Below are 21,915 nucleotides of genomic sequence, written 5' to 3'. Positions count from 1 at the left end.
GATTATTCTGACCTATAAAAAACCAGTTACACAGTAAGCATTTTCCTTCACATATTTCTTCCTCAGCCTCATAAACAAGGCCTGAATGCTCTTCATATCTTTAAAAATCTCATTGTTTAGCAGGAACCTTTTAGTGTTTTTATTTATTTTACCCAGTGGAATACTCAGAATTTTCTATGCTGAGTACATTACTGAAGCCATATTTCAAATCACAGCACTCTGGGCTAACAAGAAAAAGGCTCTTGGGGGGAGTTTCTTGATTTTTTAAATTTTTTTTTTTCACAGATCACAAAAGACTTTAACAGCTTTTTTTAATAAATATGGCTCCTACAAATGCAATACTACTTCACTGGCACTGCTGTCTGAATCTCCATGTGCCTCTGAGCAATAATCCTCTGCTGAAGATCAAGAACCTCAGCTACGGTCCTGATCCAGCAAACAATGTAAGTACGAGTTTAAAGTGAGTATCATCTGCTTACCTGATTTGCTGGTGTCTGGAACAGAAAGGATGAAATTTCTGTTCTAGTAAGCAACCCTTTGAATAAGAGAGCTGAGGTCTATATGAAACCATGCAACTGCTTATTTAATTTCTGCTGCTGGAAGGTGTGCTCTGGGTATTCTACAGCTGTGCTCCAAAACCTTGTAGAATATGAGTTTTTAGTTCTGCTAATGATGCATGATATGAAAGATTAATGTTTGGATAGCTTTTAATCCCCTGAAACTTCTACTGAGAAAGAATAATTTTTCACTGAAGTGTATTAAATAGTATCAAAATAGTTTCACCTTTCAGAAAAATCCCATAGAATTAAAAGAAAATAAGTTTCTTTTCAAATAAATGTTTTATGACATTGAAGTAAATATTTTTAAGATCACAGGGAGTACTATTTATTATGCAGTTCAATAATATTTGTCATCAGTCTTTGTTTAATACTAGCAGAGAAAACAGGACTCTTCATTTCTATCCTCTTTTTCCAGTTAGGGAAGGCAAGTGGTGAAAGAGTATACCTGCATGATTTTTGCGAGTTCTCTCTTATTGTATTCTCTAGTACTTGCAAGTCCTGTGTCATCTGAGGAGATTGTTGGTTTTTCCCAAGGTGAAACTTTGAATAAAATGACATTTACTATGTTCTTGTTTAATAAGCTATGTTTGATTTGTTAATTAGCATCTTAATGAATTTCAGGCGAAAGAACAAAAGTTATTTTCAGCCTTGAATAGAATTATTAAGGTTGTAAAAGTAGATTTTGGAAAGCATTTTAGACTTACTTTAAATATTTGTATTTAATCACCAGAAGTGTACTGCAGGTTGTGTCATCCCCTCTGGACTTCAGGAAGGGGCTGAGCACTCACAGGTCTTGTGGATCTAAAGAGGAGCTTGACATACTTTGCACAATCTCTTTTCTGATGGCTCAAGACATGCAGGCTGATCTTATTACCACATTCTCAGGAAGCATGTAAAATAAATTTTTTTGCCTACAGTAGCCATTTGCCCCATTAACCATATTCAGAGGAAGCTGATATTATGTAGTTTCTCCGCTATATTTCTTTCCATTATTTTGGCCCAAGGGAAAAAAAAACAGGCAGCCCAGAATTAACTCAGATTTCCCACAGGTGTCTCCCAAGCTTGATAAGCAAATAGATGCTACTCTTGTCACGACCAGTCAGAGAAACGAGCGTCAGCTTTTGGCACTATTCCTTCTCCTAGCCTGAGCAACGTTACAGGTGATTCTGCTTAAGAGAGTTGCAGCAACCCTGAACGTCTCTTCATCTGTCGATTCCTGCCAGTGCCTCCCTGAATGCTTCGCGAGGCCCTGTAGCTCTCACGTGCCTCAGTCTCACGATATTCTGTTTTACCATCTAGATGTCTTACCCTCATAAACCATTGAATTTCCTCTTCCAGTCGCATCCTTTCTTCATCTGCACTCGATATGGTTCCGAGCCCTAGATCCTCACTCTGACTTTCTGTTTGCTAGAAACTAATCCCATCTGCTGCCGCAGATTTCACATAACAATGTGAACTTTTTGTTGGTGCCTATATGCAGTCTTCGGACACAGAAAATAGCATAGGTCCTTCTGTCTCACTGACAACAATGCTGCTGGCTTCCAAACGTGGACAGCAAAGTAGATTTGCTTTCCCTGTGCAGGAATCCTGACTCTCCTCTTGGTTTAGGATTTTTTTTGTCTTACAAAAGCCTGTCTTTGATAGAAGCAGCTCCAGCCTGAGGTGCCTTTATGTATTCATGCTATGTATACACACACCTAAGCAGCATGACAGCTCTATTGCAGCATAAAATAAGAACTGCTTACTCTGTCTGAGCTTTGAACAATTCGCAATTGTTATGTCTGCTTACAGCCACATAGCAAGTCAAAAAGGGCAATAGGAACCGATCCGTAGAGTGAAACCATTACATCTGGAGACTTGGCGTTCACCCTCCAAGTGCAGAGCATGATTTCTTCAGATTTACTGTAGTCGAGCCCGTTAATGCCGATTAGTGGCTGGAGCACGGTAGGTGTGTTCCTGGATCCTTCCTTTGGGTTTGGTTTCAGCCGAAGGAAATCCAGTCCACACACTCCGAGACTGTCCCATGGTGCACACCAAAGCACCACAAGCGAGAAGGGTTGAGAGAGTAGTTTCAAAAGTTTACTCCAGATCCAAATTAAAACGTTAATTTAAACACATCCAGTAGGCCAGATGAAAGGTGACATCGTTTTACTCTTTCCCAGCAATAAGAGCTCCTAAGTTAAAATTTAGGCTGCAGCACTAGAGGACATGCATTTTCTGCACTGCGAACTTGGTACTTTCCCATCTCTGAAAGTATTTGTCTTGTCACTTGTTTATCCTGTTTGGGCAATCCATCAAAGCAGCAAGAAAAGGATAAAAGCAAGGAGATTAAAGATAAGAAAGCTATTTGCAAATCTTCGGATTAATTGAAGGGCTACTAAGAAGGTTATAGTCACTCAGTTTAGGCGTATGTAATTGTGCTGCAGCCCATGCTAAAAGGGAAGGAGCAGTGTCTGCCAGCCACTTGGTTTTCACTTTAATGGCTGGGGGCTGTGGTTCAAGCCAAGATACAACCTGAGTTAGCAGGAAATCAGTTCTTTGTCTCCATCACCATCTTCCTCAGGATCCCCTCGTTTGGACTTGCAGGAGACACCACTGAAACAAAATGCATCTGCCTGGTGAGCCAGGGAGCAGCAATGTGGTCCGTGCCTCCCACACCACAGCCCACTTCTACAGAGGTTTGGCCAAGCTCTCATTCCTGGTTATTGTGGTGAGAAAATAAGGCCATAACAAGGACTACCTCGTAATGAAGCAAAGGCTAGAGGATTTAATGATGCTTTTCCTTGGCTGCAGTTGCAGAGATAAGTCTGTGCTTGCTAGTAGCCCACTCAGTCGCTTGTTGTCTCTCACTAGGATATGACTAAAGCTTATCACCTCGGTGACGTCTTCACTTCCATAAACTCTCAAGGAGAAGGTTTTCCAATTAATTTCCCTAAATCCTTATGAGCAGGCTCTGAAATCTGACTGGAATTACACTTGAGGTGAACACTGAAGAAAGCATTATCTTCTCTGAAAGAACATGGGGAAGTGTAGAGAATTTGGCCCTACCATTATCTTCCAAGAGGCTGAAAGTTGGACTGCACTGGCTACCTGCTAGGACTGTGTTTGTCACTGAATATTCCTCCCAAATTACCAGTCTTGTCACACCCTCTCCAGCATACAACAGATAAAACAAATGCAACAGATATTTTTATTCTTCACTAGGAATGCCTCAACCTAAGTATTTAAAAAGGGGCAAGGTACGTTCTATTAACTGTTAACTTGTTACTAAATCTGTACCGCTCCTTCATTAATAATCTGAAGATCTGAATGGGTCTTTGGCCAATAGTATCTTCTGCTGCTTTTTTGAATATGTTACACAATTTCCTTGTGTGGTGGAAGGAGGTTAAGGCAGGTTGAAAGTCAGTGTCTAATCTCTTTATCTTTGCATTAGTGAAACACTATGCATAAAGATTATCAGTATGAAGTATAAGAAATTCTTATCTAGAAACAAAAGCAGTGTCCCTGGAATGAAGCATTTGGTTTATATTGCTGGTTTTCCCCTATCCAGTCCTGTTTGGTATTTATTTAACCATAAATTTTACTGTAGAGATGCATTCTGTCACATTTCAGTAAAAACTGCAATACATTCAGTGTTCATTTGAGGAAAATGCATGGCTTCCACTTTCTAAACAGAAAATTATGTTTTGAATGTCTATGATAAATCTGAGATATTCATGCCATAATTAAAAATTAAAACCAAGATTTAGAAAAATTTTCTCCTTGTAATCACATAAGTGAACCTGTTGTCAAAAGTTAAGAGTAGCAAGAATCTGCAATTGGCTTCCTAAAAATGGATTGAGGGGTTTAACTAGAGGGGCCTTTAGGAAAAAATCTTGGCCTATATTGAAAGAAATCCATTCTTCTGTGGTAGAACAGTAAATGTTACCGTATTGGGAATATCAGGTCTTTCACTGAAATGGATAAAATAACTAATATCGTTGTTATTGCTATATATTGTCTTATTATTACAATAATTACAATTACACAGTTGTTATGATCAATACAATTGCAGCCATAATAGCAATAAGAGCACTGTTCATATCTTGGAGAAGGTAAAATAATGTTGTCTAAGATCTCGGAAACAAAGACAACTGTTCCTTCTAACTAGTTTTAGGCACCTACTGTATCCAGCTGCACTGGAGGCACAGCTCCCTCATCTCTGCAGGGTCAGAGGAGCCTAAGGAGACCATGCCACGTTGGAGTTGGTTGGTGTGAAAAACCCTCTTGGTGACCGCAGGAGAGTCAAATGAGGGGTCTGAGGAATTTGGAGGTGTCCATAGGAGAGCTGTGGAGGAAGGGGAATGAGCAGTGATGGGCAGGGCTTGCCAGGGATGGTGAGCAGCTGCCACCAGCATGAAGGAGCCAGTGGGAGCTGGAAGCTCCGTGACAGCACTGGGATGGTCACAAGCAAATATCGCAGCAAGATAATTGGGAAAACAAGATCTCCAAGAAGAAGCTGTGAATGGGTCGTCTCTGCATCCTGGCCAGAGGGACAACAGGTAATTAAAATCTCAGCTCCTCACACGCTAGGGAACAGGGAAAGAAAAATGAGATGTTGCTGAGTAATAAACAGCGAGGTCTCTATTTCCTGTGCATGGTAGAGTCTGAATAGTGATCCTAGGATTTTGATACCCTTCTGAAAACAAATAGATTCCTTCCAAAGGGTGAAAACAACCAAAAGACAAATTGAAAAAAAAAAAAATTGCCTTTAAAGATTATATTGGGTAAATTCCCATTATCTTTTTATTAATGTGATGTTTGACTGGTGAGGATTAGCAACCCCATATCATATTCCTCAGTAGCTTCTCTTTTTTGAAATAGCATAGGACCTTTTGTTTGCCATAGAATATGGTTTTGTAAAGGCATACAGTTTGTAAAGCCATAGAATAAACTATTGTTACATCTGAAATATCAACTGCATTTCAGGGCTCCTTTACCTCTCTGCAGCTACCGTTACTTCACTAGATTCCATATAAAATACATAGAAGGGAAGGTGTCTCTGAATGTAAAGAGATTAAAGTCACTCCTGAAACATCCCCAAATCTATTGTGGTTTACAGCTCAATTGGCTTTTTAAAAAGAATTATTAAATCTAATGAGATGAAACCCAGTAAACCAGCATGATTTTATAATATGGCAAAAACTACCCTGTTTTACCCTTGTGTACACAGACATTATTGTTATTATTATCGAGCAAGTATGTCAAGGGCATGCATGCAACATTCATATTAAAGGGGAACATTCATATTAAGCATTCATATTAAAGGGGAACTCTTATTAAAAACCAGGCGAATGAACTTGCTTTTCATACAGATCACTGAGGTTTATCTGGTGGTGCAATGTTGCTGTGCTCGACAGCCTGAATTAAGCAATAAGATGTGACAGAGAGTGCAGTGCTGAAGGTTAAAATATGACTGAAGGTGCATTGAGAGTCACAAGGCTGAGGGAATAGAGATTTCAGTCTGGGGAGCAAGGCAGCCATCTCCCAAAAATGGACAGTCCAAAGTGACTTATGGTTATTGTATAAATGCAGAACAAATGTAATGCTGCGGTTAACTATGGATTCTCAGATCTCAGGTCGCTTTATGACCTGGGTGGAGGTAAGCACCGACAAGGGAGGCAGCTCTCTGAGGTCTCTGAAGCTCTGTACCGCTGGCTCTGTCCGGGCCGTTATTATACACAACAGCTTTGGAAACTGAGTTGGTTAGTGTTTCGTGGCTAGGGTTGTCCAGAGGCATGTCTTACGCCGTAATAAAGCTAACTGGAGATGCAGCGAATGAAGTCAGGCATTGGAACAGGCTGCCCAGGGAAGTGGTTGAGTCACCATCCCTGGAGGGATTCAAAAAACGCGTAGACAGGGCACTTCAGGACATGGTTTAGTGGGCATGGTTGACGGTTGGACTCGATGATCTTAAAGGTCTTTTCCAACCTAAATGATTCTATGATTCTAAGCTCTCAAGCAGTGCAAGGGCTCCACAGTACGACATGCTGGAGTCCCAGAACCTGCCTGGCAAGGACCAGACGAGATGGCACCACGAGCCAGGCGGAGAGAAGGAGGGAAGGGGACTCTCTTCTTGCAACAAACCCACTCGGTAGCTTTCAGCCAGCCTCCATAGCGATTCTAACTCAGCTGCTGTTATAGTTTCAACACAATTACACTATCGGTAAAGAGGTATGGCAAAGCCCATATGTACACATTGATTGAGAAGTATAGAGTCGAGTTGTTAATTTCTTAAAAATTTCTAAATGCTTGAAGTCTGACTCGCTGAACAGCTTAACTCGGCTGATAAGCAGGAGCCTCATGCTCTGCTCCATATTTTTAGGTATTAGATAAATCATATTATTTTGGAACCAAAGTTAATATTAATTAATGTTTAAACAGTAGTTTGAATATATTAATTTCAAGATAAATCATAAATATTATTAAAAATTCAATTTCTGGCTTAAGATCTGGAACAAAGCCAAAGCTAAAGTCTTATTTTATTTCACTGTAATGTAGGACTTATTATAGACACTCATTTAAAAAAAGAAAAAACAACCTGTTACCAAATTATAATCTAGAAGATGTCAGTAAAATGAAACTGTCAACTGTTACTTAGAAAATCAGAAGTATTGTTTTTTCCTTTTGAATCAAGCCTTTTGAGAATGTTCTTCTAAGCTCTAAATTGATACAGGAATCTAATTAAGACAGTGTCTCCTATGTATTTTAATATTCTGAAGTGCATTTCTTATTTCTCAGTGATCAGCACACATTTTGGAGTGTATGAATACTTGGTCTCTCTTTATTTATAGAGTTGTCTGTATTTGTAGAGTTGTCAGTGCTTTGTGTTTGCCTGCAAGAGCTGCAGGTTAATTCAAAGCTGAAACAGACTCCCTGAGATACACCACTTCAAAAGATAAGAAGTTGACACCTGCCCCATTCATGAATAGATCTTCAAAAACAACATAAGCAGCTTCTGAGGGGAAAGTTCTACTTATGATTAAGCAGCTTAAAGAAGCACTCTAAAACTAAAATATAAAACAAAGGTTTTGCGTAAATCTAAAATATAAAACAAAGGTTTTGCCAAGTGCATTTATCCTGTGAAGGCCAGTTTATGTTAAAAAAAAAAAAAAATCTCTACCTGATTTCATTGTTTTAAAGGGTGAAATACATAATTTGCTAGCTAATTTATGGTGCTTCAGTACAGGCAGAAGTAATGACATATCCTAACCAGCATCACAATAACCACTGGTGAGGAGACTGGTCCCCAGGCTTTGTTCCAGCAACCTAATGGTGGAAAACTGGTCAGAGGATCGTTTAAACAGCAATGAATTTCCCAAGAGAGATTTGTTCTTGCCTAACAAAAATCTCTTGCTTTAACCTTTTCCCAAAACTGCGAACTGTGAATCCCCCACAATAATTTAGAAATCTAATTTATAAAGAAAGTTGATATTTGTTCTTCTCTTCCTGGGATCAATTGACTTTCCCTTTAACTGCACCATCTTAGCTGAAGTCCGCAATGCACCATTTCTTAGGCTGCTTTGATGAAAAGACCTCAGGCTCCTCTTACTTGTCTCTCAGGTTAGGAGCTTATTTTGCCTTCAAAAACATGCTATAGGGCATTTATAGTTTTATAGACCAAAGGGTCTTAACTAAAAGTTAATTTAGTTTCAAGTGGTTAACAATAAAAAGAAATAGAAGAGAGAAACAGTAAGCGTAACGATTCATAGAAATATTTCCTACCTCTGCCTGTGTTCACCCTTGTAGTTAGGTGCAATGGATAAAATTACATTAAATACAGTTTATGGTTCAGATTCAATAATATGCTCCCAGGCCCGTGTGCAGATTTCCAGGATTTTTTCTGCCTTTCTTACAGTGTCTTTATTCTCTTATCCATCTTGCTTGTCTTCTCACTGTTCTTGTCATTATCAGACATTTTGTGCTTAAAGCTCTCATTATTATCTGCACTTTTTCCCACAGAAAAGTTCAATTTATAAAGAAGAAAATAAAAAGAAAAAAAAAACCCCCTTGTATAGTAACATAGCAGACAAGCCTCCTATTCAACTATACACAACCATATTCCTAGAATAAATTAAGCACTTTCTTTCCTAAATTTTACTTAGCTTTACAATCAAACTTTTTTGAGCTTCAGAAATATCCAGGTAAGGGTGTGAATGTATGTTGTATATGTGTGTACGCAGGAATGGAAACAAAGATGAAAACCAGCTAACTAAAATAGGTACGACAAGAACTCTCTGGCTATACCTGAAGACAGTGATCCCCAAGGAAATGAAGAATTAAAGTTTCTGTTTTCCTATTAAAAGGCAAAAAGAGAAGTTTGTTCCGTGCTAAACTGGGAGACCAGCCGTGACATGGTGATGCCTGAAAACACCAGAAGGAAGCATGAAACATCAGGCGATTCTTGCATTTGCAAGTATTGGGCTGAATTATAGGGCTAAGACTGTCATCAAGCTAGCGCTGAACTGGATAAGTAGAAAAATTGAGAGATTGGAAAGAGACTTCATCCGTGATTTAAGGTCCATAAAGAAGTCCATTACAGAAAAGAGAATGTTGTGATATTTAATGTGTGATGAAGAAACATCTGGAAGCCTATGTGCTGCTTCTGTGTAATTCACAGAAGGGAGCAAGTCCAGAAATTCTTTAACCATTTGCATACATGAAATTTCTAAAAGGTTGTGCCTGTATGCTGAAAAATGGTTATATGTCCACAAATTGAGAAAGGTTGAGTCATGGATTAGCAGATTCTACAATGGTTACCCATGTAAAAAGAAGGAATAGTCCTTTCTGTGGCAGAAATGTCTTATGGTGTGACAGAAAGATTCAATTGTCATAGTGATCCATTCCACCCACTTTTTCAATTTGTTAGCCATCTTTTACTTTGTCAGAGTAGGATCAACAATCATTGTTACATTGAGTCTTCAACCATTTGTGGAATGTAGTTAATTTTCACATGCCTCCAAAAATCAGATGCTCACATTATGATTCTTTAAATTACCCAAATCATTAGAAAGGTCTTCAAGACCTTCCTGTCTTTACAAACCATCTCCACATACTCTTATGAAGAATAGACTTTGGATATGTACACTGTCTTCCAGTATTGTTCCTATAGATGCCACTATAAGTATCTTTTTCTACTCCTTTAGTATGTCCTCCTTTTTTCATCCAACTATAATGCTAGTCCTTTTTACCATTATTCTAAGTTAATTCTTTTAAGTATTGCTGCTTTCCAGGATAACCTCATAAACATTGTCCTGTATTCTTCGTTCCTATGCTCTAGCAGTATTAAGACATTCTTTCTTTGGTCACGAGCAGCTTAAGCAATCCAGGCAGCTTTGTACGAGTGATCTGCCTCTTTTTATTATTTAAGCACCGCTTTCATCTTTGTGACATTGTAAACCTATATCAGCAAAAGTTTGTATTTTCTTCCCGATAAAAGCACTGAATAATGCAGGGGCAATCAGTCGTCCTGGTGGGAAGACTTGAAACAGCCTTCTACTCGGTGACCATCGCCCACGGACAAGCGCAGCTGGAGAGCCGGGCTTGGTTTTGTCCATTCCATATGGACCGGCACCGGTGTGGTGTGACGTGATCTCGAATTCTGTTCCCCACTTTGTAAAGATGTTCTTTTCGTTCCCGTTCAGAAAACAAGAAGCCTATTAAGCCCTATCTAAGATTAGCTGGCTTGAGACAGAACATAAAATTGAAAAGTAACATAAGACAAAAGCAGTATCTTTAAGGTCACATCACTGTGTATCATCTGTCTATATTGAAGCCTCGTAACCTTCCTGTCCAAATATTATGAAATAAAATGCTTCTTATTGTACTTTTATGAAGTCAGGAATCTTTCATTAAGAAGGCTCATCTTAAGCCCATAGCCCTTTGTTATGTTACTTCCGCAGGTACGTATGTGTTCTCCTGCTACCGTGTCTAAAGGGAGGAATAATACAGACATTGCTATAGTTATTGTAGTTGCAATGTTATCCGATCCAAATGTAATTGGAGTATTAAAATGTATGCTACTTATGTGAAGGACAGTCTGTACCTTAAGATTTTTTTTAAGAACTGGTAATAGTCAGGCTGTTTAAAAAAAGATTAAAATTAAATGTGTATTTTTCTCTATTGTGCTGCATCTGTTTTCTGTCAGAATGAATCCTGCTGATCTTGGTTTCAAGGTTTCCATTCTGTGTGCTTTTAAACCAAGGTCAAGCAGTAGGCAGCAGAGGGACCTTGAAGGTGTCATTGGCTAGAAATACATAAGCTTTATAGCTACACCACTAATTATTTATCATTCATAGAAAGAAATATAGATGGGCAAAATGATATAGATACTGATACTTCCGTAGCTGTATGCACGCCAGAATGGCAAAAGACAGGTGCGTAAGATTATTTGGCAGTGCATGTGAATATACATGTATGTTTATGAGCGAGTACAAATGTCTATATGGTGATATGTATTCCGACCTCTTCTTCTATGTCCAGAATGAAATTGTTTTCTGTATGTGCTATATTGCTCACACATACAGTCTAAGAAGCCTGAGAAATCTATGAAGGGAAAAATCATTTAACAAAGCTGTCTGTCTAGTACGATAATATACTACTATGTGTTTTTTCAAGGCTAACCTTGAGGTGGTTTCTCTTCATTAAAAATAAAGCCCTTGGAATGAGGCCTTACACCTGAGGAGACAGACTTTTTTTTTTTTGAGGGAAAAAAAGAAAATATTATTTTAGTAAATTGGGGCCTTCCCTGTATTCCCTGTTGTGTTTTTCCTTAATTTTGCAATTGCATTGAATAAGGTACAACATTCTTGTACACATTACCGGTAACTTATGGCTTCTCATACATTATCTGTTTAATTTGAATTTAAAGCAGAGTTTAGAGGAATGGTTAATGTACGTTCAGAACAGATATCCTATTCGCCTAAGGCAGCTGCGACTTCTGAAAAGCAGCAAGCACAGAGCTTTACATTTGTCAGACAGAAACCATCCAGAATGACACGTGGGACTCTCAGAAGAAATATTTCCACATAAAGACAAACCTTCTGGCCCCAAATAACTCATCCTCTGTGCCTCCAACTCAGCATAGGAGCAGTTATTTCTCATCAGCTGTGGCTACGCCTTTGGAGAGGTGGTCTCCATTAGCGTAGCATACCCAACCGTCTTGATTCCTGAGTTTTCCAGCCCAGGTACTTGTTCAGACACGCCATACCTCAGCCCCTGGCCGTGGGTCCACGTCTCCCCGTGACGTCGCCCGCTGAGGTCCCGCCGTGGCACCCAGACCAAAAAGGACCGGGGTGGGCATCCAGAACGGGCGCCTGGGAAATCCGCTTTAGCCCCGTGGGTTAGATGTTCCCTCAAGCACTGGGCGCTCGCGCTTTCAAGCTATAACTACATTAGCAAGTAATGCAAAGCAACGGGAGCGGATCTGCTGATGATGCCCCGAACCTGTCCTACGTACCATAAGCATTTCAAAAGGGGTTATGCCAGACGAGCTTTGCTCTGGCTTTATCCATTAATTGCTCATTAGCGGCTGAAGTGCCTTATGTAGACACCAGGACAGTATCTGCCAGTTCACTTTCATCGAGGAATCTAGTTTGTGTCCTCCAAGACAATTCTCTGATGTGAGGCGTAGTAAGCAGAGACAAAAATGCGATCCTGGTTCAAACTACAATATAAAGTAGACACACGGTCATTTCATGAGAGTGGGGTGTTGATACACCAGATCTGTATGGCTTTCTGCATTTTCTGTAGTCAAAGTATGGGAAAGTATTCAGGCTTCACAGATATAGATACTTTTCGTAAGAAAAACAGCCAGTCTTTGAAAGAGAACATGAGTTTGATTCATACAGTATATGGCTTTTTTATTCAAACTGCCACAAAATATTGAATTCATGTTGACTCAGTAAAAAAGTTGGAAGAAAAATTCCTTTAATAAACTTCTTCCCCTTCTTTAACATATGACTGAAAAGCTTTCAGCCCAGCTATCAAAATCATCACTGGTCTTGACAAAGTCCTATTTCATGGATTTGCCAGGGAACCATGACATACCCTGATTAGGAAATAAAGATTCAGAAATACTTTTTCTTATAAAAAAAAAAGGATATCCAATTTAGGCCACATTACAGCACACTACTTTTTGTTCCTTTATTATCTTGTCCCCTCTACACAACTTTGTGAGATGAAGGTCACCTCCCAAAGTTTCTCCTGGTGCAGGAGAAACACCTACATCTACATTTGCCCCCTATTAGTGCTATGTCATGCCTTAGCACCTTTCTCAGTTTCTCCAAGTTCTTCCTCTCAGATGAGGATGACATTCCTCCCCTCCCACCCCCTGCCTTTGTTTTAATGATTTCTTCCCATTTTTTTACTGCTTTACTTGTTTGCTCCTCGCTTTCCTCCCACTTTTCCAGAGCGGTGAGACCCTGGACTAACGTTCCCATTGTTGATAAGGACAAAAAAAAACCTCATTATTTTTAAGATTGATATATGATGCCTGCATGAAGGTGACAAAGGACACAGTTTTTGCAGACAGGCATGATGTTACTTTGCCCATTTTTTGGCATGAGCCAAAAGCTGTATCATCTGTCCCCTTCATGCAGCCATCAGTGTGGCAGTGACCCTTCCAGCGGGCAGGCTGGCTAGTTTAAGGACACTGGTGGACCTACACAGTTCCCAAACTAAAGAGCATTTTCAGAGCACCCTTATGTCTGCCTGTAGAAGGCCACGATGTGTTCTTTGCAAAAAATACAGGATTCAAAAGGCCTCATGATTTCTATTACTAGCTTTCAAAGGGGTTTAAAACAGCACATCACCAATCCTATTTGTTCTTTCCTTTCTCTGTTTCACATCAGAGTTAAAGGCAGAGTTTTCTGTCTTCCTTCAGCCTCTATTTCTCTGGGCACATAGCAGTTTTGAAAAGCATCACCTTCTCTGCCAGACAACAGGAGGCAGATCTGGCAGAGCAGCTATAATCGCTCCCAGTCCTGCCCAAATTTGAAGACTGCACGCGAAGTAATGCTGCGCTCCCCACTTCTTCTGGATCATGGGATTCGGAAAGAAGGAGCAGTTCTGGTCTGGTGTCATGGGAAGAAATGGGTATTTCTTTACAGACAGTGCAGAAAACAAAAGACAAGTTTTACCACACATGCTGTTCTGCACTAACTGTGGCAAAGCAGATGGGACTCCAGTTTATGGCTGAAACTCTGAAAATAAAATACTTTAAATCATGGTAAAGAAATAAAAAAATGGAAAAAAAATACATTTGGGTGACCCTAAAGAACTATTTTTCAGTGTTCTTCCTAAAGTAAGGAAGATTGCAGTTGAGACTCAACATTTTCTTTAATTTTCAGGATATTTACCTGTGGTGCATGCGGGGGGGGGGGGGGGGGGGGGGGGGGGGTGAGAGAGAGGGGGAGATCCATTTAACCTCAAAACATCATTTGACACATAAAAGTCAGGAAGTTTTATTTAGATTCTAGTGCCGTGAGGACTGGAACTAATGAAATTTGGTTTCTTAAGGATTAGTTTCTTATAGTTGAGTCTCTGATGACTAAGGTGATGAGGCATTAACTCCCCCTGCAATGTTTCCCTCCTTCAGGACATGAATCCTCTTTTCTCTGTGTATGGAGCCTCAGATAATTTACACAAACTGAATATTTACTTCAGCCTTTTTTCAAAGTGGGCCTATACAGGATTTGCCTTATCTAGCCAGCTCCCTAATATGTTAAAATATAAAAACTGAGATTTCCACAGCATGGTCAATCTGAAATATGCAAACAGATCCAGGTTTATGGTGGGAGAAGAACCAGGTAAAAATAGGTTGAAAAAAATCGCAATTTCGTGTACTAGTTGGGGAGGAGGGAAGGTGTGGAAAGCTAAACTACTTAGGAAATTCAGCACACATTGACAAATTATTTTGATTTATTGATAGATATATTTCAAGAGAGTAATTTATTAATCTGAAAAATTCCACATGGTTCTATTGGTGATTGTGCAGTTTCCTAAGCAGACCCTGCGCTTGGGCCATTACCCATCACTGCTGTAGCTTCTCTTCGTACGCCAAGTGTTGGGCACCGCACACTGCGTATACTGTGACCGAGCTGCAGCACGGTTTTGCAGAAGATTCTTTACAAAGGAAAAATAACTCAAATAGCACGTTTTATCGGAAATAGGTTTTGAGCACTCCACAGGGAGCATGTCTAATCCGGAGCTTTCTCCACAAGCACTCTCCTTTTATGCACCAACAGCATCTGTAATGGAAACGGGACTCCTAAATTGCTACTTTTAGGTGGAGAAAACAGGAGGGGAAAAGGAAACCTCAAGGCAGTTTCATTAGTCAAAAAGCAAATGGATGTACATAGGCTTTATAAAACTTTTTTTAAAACTGATCACTGAGCCTGTTAATATCTTGTATTGCTCACTGGGAGTAGACATATGACATCTGTGTTGCTTTAAATGTGTTGGGAGTTTCTAAGCATGGGTTCTGCCATTGTTAACACTGCCAGCAAATTGTTGCTGACATGAGGTCATCATAATCCTGGATTTAAACATCGCTACTTCAGATTAATTGGATTTGTTGGGAATAGCACTGCCTGGACAACTCGTAAGGTGGGTCTGTCACCTGTCAAGCTTTAGTTCACAAAAATTTCTTTGCTGCTTCTTTGTTAATTTTTTTCCCTATCAATTACAGTGAACGCCTTCCCTTCTTTTATTGTCTTTCATATCATCCCACGGACCAGCAGCATGTCAAGGTTGCCACATCCTGCAACCTAGTGAGAAGTTAATCTATTTTTTGTGAGGAGAAGTGCGGTATCTGCGAGGGGTCCCAGTTTCTATCCCCTTCGCGGGCACTGGCACCAGTATGCTCTTCCAGCTGGACATCCCTCCTTCCTCTTCCCCCCTGCAGACTCCTCTCCTCCCGGGATGGCTTCCTCCCCCCATGGCAAGTACCTCCTTGTTGGCTCTTTTTCTCTACCCCTAAATTAAATTATGCTTGTTGATTAAGTGTAAAATTAAATACAATCTGTAGTAAATAAATCTCTGTCATTAGCCCATTCGTGCGGGTTTTTTTTCCCAGTCGTACTGAAATAAATAGCAGTCTGGCCACTGAAATTGGTGAGGGCCCCTTTACATCTAACTTTGTGTTATTATTTCTATTGTGGCAACTGTAATTTCTGTAGGATTTCACTCTGTAAAACAGATTGCTGGATTTCTCCGGTACAGGGGAACCAATGAATGACTGAACTATGAACCACAGACCCAGCTAGGCTGGTATCTGACTGCTGCAGATGTGGGCTGGAAAATTATTGCAGCTGAGTTGAGCCAGGCAAAGATTCATATAGTTTAGTCCATGCTGATTAAATAAATATTTTTCCAGTGACATTTTACATTGCACAAGCAATCTGGTCTCTTCGAAGTTCCAAGAAACACTAATCGTAAAGGGGCTGTAAGACTCTTTATTAACAATTTAATTTCTCTAGGGTATTTAATTCAGAGCCTTTTAATACTGTGTTTGACCTTTCCTTTCCTGCAAAGTTATTTAATACTGCTCCTAAAACTGATTTTTGGGACACGGCACTCAACCTTTTTTTTTTCTGACTGTGAAAGGCAGCTTATTCCCGTTCTTTGTTTCCAGAAGCCATCTTGGAGTTCACAGGCAAGAGCCTCAAATCTTCAGAAGTAATTCTCTCCAGTTTACTAATGTACATACTTAAGCCCCAGTCTGCCTAGAGAAATATAGTCAGAATGAACTAAAACACACAAATGAAATTACCTAGCATTTGACATTCCCTATGCCTGGTGTTTAAATGAGGTCATGTGAAATTTGAGCTGTAGTAAAATGTCTATTTAGATCAAATAGACCAAAATTTACATTTCCTTCAGATTTGTTTCCAATAAATTTCATGTTTTTACAACACCTTGCAAAAATTGTAGTTAAGCAACAAAAACATATGCATTTTATACCACCCTGTGTTGATCTTTTTACAAAGAATTTTGCTTAGCAAATGAGTCTCTGTTTCCACTTAGAATATACTGTGGGGAGAAAAAAAAAAAAAAAAGAAAAAAGTTCATATTCCAATTGACAGTGAAATGTTAAAAAAGTCTTTCAGTTTCCGCACATTAAGTTGTGCTGTGACTATTTTATCCCGCCTGTATTTTAGCATGAGTTCTGCCCCCTGCTTCACTCTCCAGGCAAATAACAAGCTGGAAACCCCCAAACCCAGGAGCAGGTCCCAAGCCAGGAGCCAGGTGAGGAGCTAAATCCATCGGCACGTCAGAGCGTTGAGACATCCTGTCCCACCTCCGGCTCCTCCCTATCTCCAAAGGAAAGTGTGATCCCCTGGTTTTCTTCTGACTCGAGGTACCCCAGGGAGCCCCAGTCTGTCCCATAGGACAATCCCCAGCGTCCAGTTCTATTTTCTTTCTGCTGCACCACGCTCTGCAGGGCCTGGGTCCTTGAGGTCCAATTATTATTTCTTAAGCCTTCAAGCAGCAAATCTCCGGAATCATCATCGTTTCCAAATGCGGACAAGCATCTCTCTACTTATCTCCTTCCTTTTGCACAGTGAAATGTATCCCTTTTATTACAAATAAATGCAAATATTTATTAGCAATGTGTGCAGCCATTATTATTGTTCTCCTGATTAATGCTGTCTCTGAGGCAATGGCATGTGAAATATTGCTTATAGCATCCCCAAGTAGAAGCAAAACTGCTCTTAAAATGTTCTTTGCAGAGTTTAATACAAAGAGCGAAAATAAATAATGTCAGGCCCTTGCCAGGATCTGCCCATTTTAAACTTTTCAATGGCACAAATCATCATTAATGAAGCACTTAACATTACACTCCTGACAGCACAGTGTAAAAATTACTGCAGTCATCCAAAGGATAAGAAGAAACATGGCAGATAACTTCTGGAGGGGAAAGATTTACACTCTTCTAATGAAACTTTATGGGTTCAAGTTTACATTAGAATAAAGGAGGGGGGAAATGTTTATCTCTTAAAAGCTTTTGGGGGAGACATTTGGAAGGAAATTGTATTTTTTTTGCCCCAGTGAATGAAAGAAAGATCAGAGAGCAAGGTCTCAGCCATAGTGAAATCTGGTTTGCATCATCAGCTATTCTGACATAAGATACTGTGGCTGGAGTCATAGAACATAGAGATTTACATTATAACGCAGAATAAAGTAAATTCTATTATGCAAGTCCCCTTGTTACATAGTTTTAGTCACAGTTTGTTCCAAAAATAGCTGATGGTAAGCTCAACAGCTGGTATCTAATGCTTAACTTCTTTCCTGTTTATTTGTAAAAGCAGAATACCATGCTCTTCGTGTTAAATCATGCGTAGAAAATAATCTCAAATTCATACGCCTTAAATTCATAAGTCATGGATCAGAACAAAGATTCCCGTTTGTGATATGGGACATGAGAGTCCGGATGAGAGCCTGTGAGAAGCAAGAGGTTTCACCCACCTGCACTCAGACCTATGGCAGTATGTCTATGGAGTTGGGATGGTGGCTGAGCAGGTCCCGGTGATGGAGGGGAATGTGCCTTGGGGCACGAGTTACTCAGTGCCATAAGAGAGGACCGCTCAGTCCAGACTGGTCCCTGGTGGGAAATAGGCTTTAAGCCAAGACCCGGCCAACGGGGAAGAGGAAGAACTCCGTAGACAGTAATTTAGCGTTTGTCATCAGAGGACAGAAAGGTGTAGAAAGGGTGGAGGAAGCAATTAGCAAAACCAAAATGAACAAATATAAAATTTCAATGCCACATTTCCCCTGCACCGATTTTGAACAGAATCAGCAGAAGTAAGAGGTCATCTTTGGCTTCGTTTCATAATGCATGTAACTGGAAATAAAAGACTTGGGTATTATGATGCCTTCCAGCCAAAAAAAAAAAGAGAAACAAAACAAAACAAAACCATTCTTCAATAATGCCTCACCCTATTCAATCCAGTGCAGAAGCAGCTAATGTATCAGAAATGAGAAACTCCACAGAGGGCATTTGATTGTGTTCTCCCATGGGAAGGGTTTTGAGGAAAACCAAAGCAATATACTATATGGAGAGAAGAGTTTTGCTCTCCTGAGCTTATAAAGACAGCACCTATGTTCTGAAATTCAATTTGTCAGCTTATCAAGAGGAATGTTTACTCTCCTCATTGAATTCAATAGATTGCGATCAATTCCTACTCAAAATAAGGTGGCAATGTTAAACCCGTATATTTTCTCAAGCTTGATCTACATGATTGAAAATTTGGGCTTTTCTCTTAATTTATTAACCAACGTATTTCTAAATTTAGTCCTAGTTTATTTTCTGTCCAAGTACCTGATCTATTTAAACCCTGTTTGTTTAGTTTCACACTTTCTCAAAAGTTAGCATCATTTGCTAACGTATTTAGCTTATCCTTTGCAAAGAACAGATTGTCTTTGGGGAAGGACCATAAGGATCTTAAAAAATCTTCCCTGCTCTCTGTATTTTATACAGTAGTTCTCTAGAGCATCACAGATTCTCCCAAATACTTTGTGATGAAATAACGAATAGCAGCAATAAAAGCAATAGAAAACTGTAAAGTATTCACGTGTTACTAACCAAGGATAGTGTTAGAGAAAGCTGGCCTAAAAACAAATTCCTGTGGTTCCTAGATCAATATTTTGCTGTTATCTGCACCATAGATTGTTTTAACTGTCCAATTTATAATTTTTATGGCAATGCCCCAATCAGGAAAAACAGAATTAGTTTTGTGCATTGAGTTTCTAGAAAATGCATCACTAAAATGCCATGCAGAAGTGAAAGTACATGCTGCTTTCCTTTGAACCATTAATTTTGCTCTCTATCCAAAATGGGTCAAGTGTTCCTACAGTATGAATTTATTTTTTTTAATTAGAATAATTTAGAGGACTTGGTGTGTAAAACACATCCCATCTTAGCAACTGTGCAGCCATCTTCCAGAAATAAGACTGTAATACTTCTGCCTACTGTTTTGCCATATAATGTTTTCATTTGACCCATTTTCTTCCAGGATTCCTGATGGTTGCTGTGGGAAACCAAGACAATCTTAAGCTTCTGTTAAATTGAAATGTGTCCCTGTGGTTATTAATTTTTTGAAATATAGGGCTAACATTTGTCAGCACAGAAGCTGGAGAAGATAGGGATTACTGGGTATGTGATAAATGCTGAGCATGAAGAACTGCTGGAAATGTATTAAGTATCGTGGGGGAAGATTTTTAAAGGCAAAAATAGGAGTTAAGTGCTTTTGACATTAGTGAGAAGTTGGTAGATGAGCATCTGTATCTCTTTTGATTAATATAATGACAGTGGTAGAGAATGAAAATAATTTAGTCACTAGACACCTGTTTTTTAAGTGGTCTTCAGTAACAGCCTCTTCATACTGAGATGACTTATTCTAAGGGGTCATGCCATTTCCTCTTTATCTTTCCCACAGATTAAAATCATCCACTTGACTCACCTGTCCAGTCAATCAATAGTCTGGTTGGAGCTGAAAAAGCAAGTTAAACCTAGTGAGTGCAAAACTTGACTATCGGGGCAGCCCCCACTAAACCTTACTGATTTTCTCTTCCCCACGTTGAAGTTAACTTCTATCCCACCTGATTCTGCATTTAGGGTCCACACAGCTCTCTTCTGGTTTGCACGACATGATGAAGGGAGTACCAAAATTGGGCAGAATGACTGCCCCAGTATTTCTGTCATCGTGTCACCGTGAGTCATGCCAGCCCTCGCCGTGGTCCCTGGTAATTGTACGTGGATACGTGTTTCAAGAGCAAGATCTGACTAAGCATGGAGCGTTGTCATTGCCTGCTACTGGGGGCAGCCTGTTTAGCCTGGAAGGACTCTGAAAAGACAAATAATACTTTGATTTTTTGTCCCTTTCTTTGATGCGTGACAGCTTGACTGTACTCAGTGAATCTTCTGAATACCCACTGTGTAAAAAGCAGGCTATACAAACCGAGTACATGATAACACACTGCCTGGAAGGTATTCAGGGACCAAGCTGCGCCTGCATAAACAGCTCCTGATCAGCTACTGTAAATCTGGCAAATGCAAAAAAGCCTTTATGAAATGAGGCTTGTCAAGCCCTGAAAAGAATACGAGCGTTTCTTTGCCTTGCTGCTCCGAACACCAGAGAAATGTTTCCAGTGAGGCCGAAGCAACACTCGGGCCCTTGGGCTGTTCTCCCCAGGGTTGCAGGGGAAGAAGGGCCGCGCTCCGACCTTGTGCCGGCAGCGGACGGCGTCCCCGGGAAGGGAGGGACCGTGCAGGTCTCTGAGCTCCCACTCCAGAAATCCCCACCACGCCGTCACAGCCACAGCTGCAACTGGTGTCCGGAGCCACCGCCGCCGCATCCGCGCCGGCACCCGAGGAGGCAAAGGAGACGGCTGAAGTTTCACCTCTTCCTAGGCTGAACAAAAAAAGTGCGCCGTGAAAGCTCCTGGTTTGGTGGGGCTTTTTTATAATGGATGAGACATTAGCTTTGTAACTATTACATGACATTTTGAGCCCTTCTGTGGAAGGCAGTTTCCATCAGAAATGTTATCGCTATTTATTATTTTCCATTTGGTTTGAGGTGCAGTTTATACACAAAGCACGCTGTCTAGCTCCTTGGAAATAGACAGTCGGTGGCTTACGGTTTGAGCTGAAAAGAGATCATTAACACGGTGACACTTGGGGACTCATTAACAAAGGTGACAGCCACCCTTGACAGCTCTTACACAGCTCACAAACATCCTACGTTACCTTCCATCCCAGAGACAGGCGTCATGTCCTCTGCCAGTACGAGCTTTAACTACCAGTACTGTAAACACTGGTTTTGTGAAGACTGATTCTCAGTTTAAATACTTAAAAGTATACATATGTTGGCTAGTGAAACCTAATGAAAGCAGAAATAAAAGCAGGGTGAAATAGCTAAACACACGGAAACCTGCCTGAGAAGATGTTGCATCCGTGTGGGCTGAAAGCAGGACCAGGTGAGACACCAGCACGTAGTGCAATGGATGCCACGCACCTGCAGAAGACCCTGGTAAGAGACATGGTGTAAAGAAGCGTGGTTTGTTGTGCATACGAAATCAAAGTCAAAAAAAAAAAATAGGTTTGGTACGTTCACTGGTAAGAAAAGCAAAGCAGGATTCCCAGAGAGAAGAATCAGTGTGCTTTTTTACTACTGACTTTTTTAATATCAATACTGAATTACACAAAGGACCCTCACTAAGAGCTTAGCTCTCTGGCTGCTCAAAAACCATATCTCTAACTAACCGGTGCTAAAATTCACAAGAAAAGTTGAGGCAACAGAGCCATATTTTCCGC

The 21,915-nt window shown here is 40.1% G+C and overlaps 1 long non-coding RNA gene across 2 annotated transcripts; it reads left to right on the top strand.

Moving 5' to 3' along the window:
• The first annotated feature begins 265 nt into the window (after positions 1-265).
• Positions 266-16,506, top strand: LOC121233450. Of its 2 annotated transcripts, none has more exons than XR_005932896.1 (5): positions 266-460; positions 1,291-1,452; positions 3,147-3,270; positions 4,711-5,101; positions 15,341-16,506. It is a non-coding gene; the product is annotated as an uncharacterized LOC121233450 (long non-coding RNA). The 2 variants fall into 2 exon arrangements; XR_005932897.1 differs by lacking the exon at positions 15,341-16,506 and adding an exon at positions 6,554-6,771.
• Positions 16,507-21,915: the final 5,409 nt, after the last annotated feature.

Source organism: Aquila chrysaetos, chromosome 7 (genome assembly GCF_900496995.4).
Source record: "Aquila chrysaetos chrysaetos chromosome 7, bAquChr1.4, whole genome shotgun sequence".
Classification (NCBI taxonomy): domain Eukaryota; kingdom Metazoa; phylum Chordata; class Aves; order Accipitriformes; family Accipitridae; genus Aquila; species Aquila chrysaetos.
Note: the sequence above shows the minus strand (reverse complement) of the source record. Positions and strands in the feature narration are given on the sequence as shown.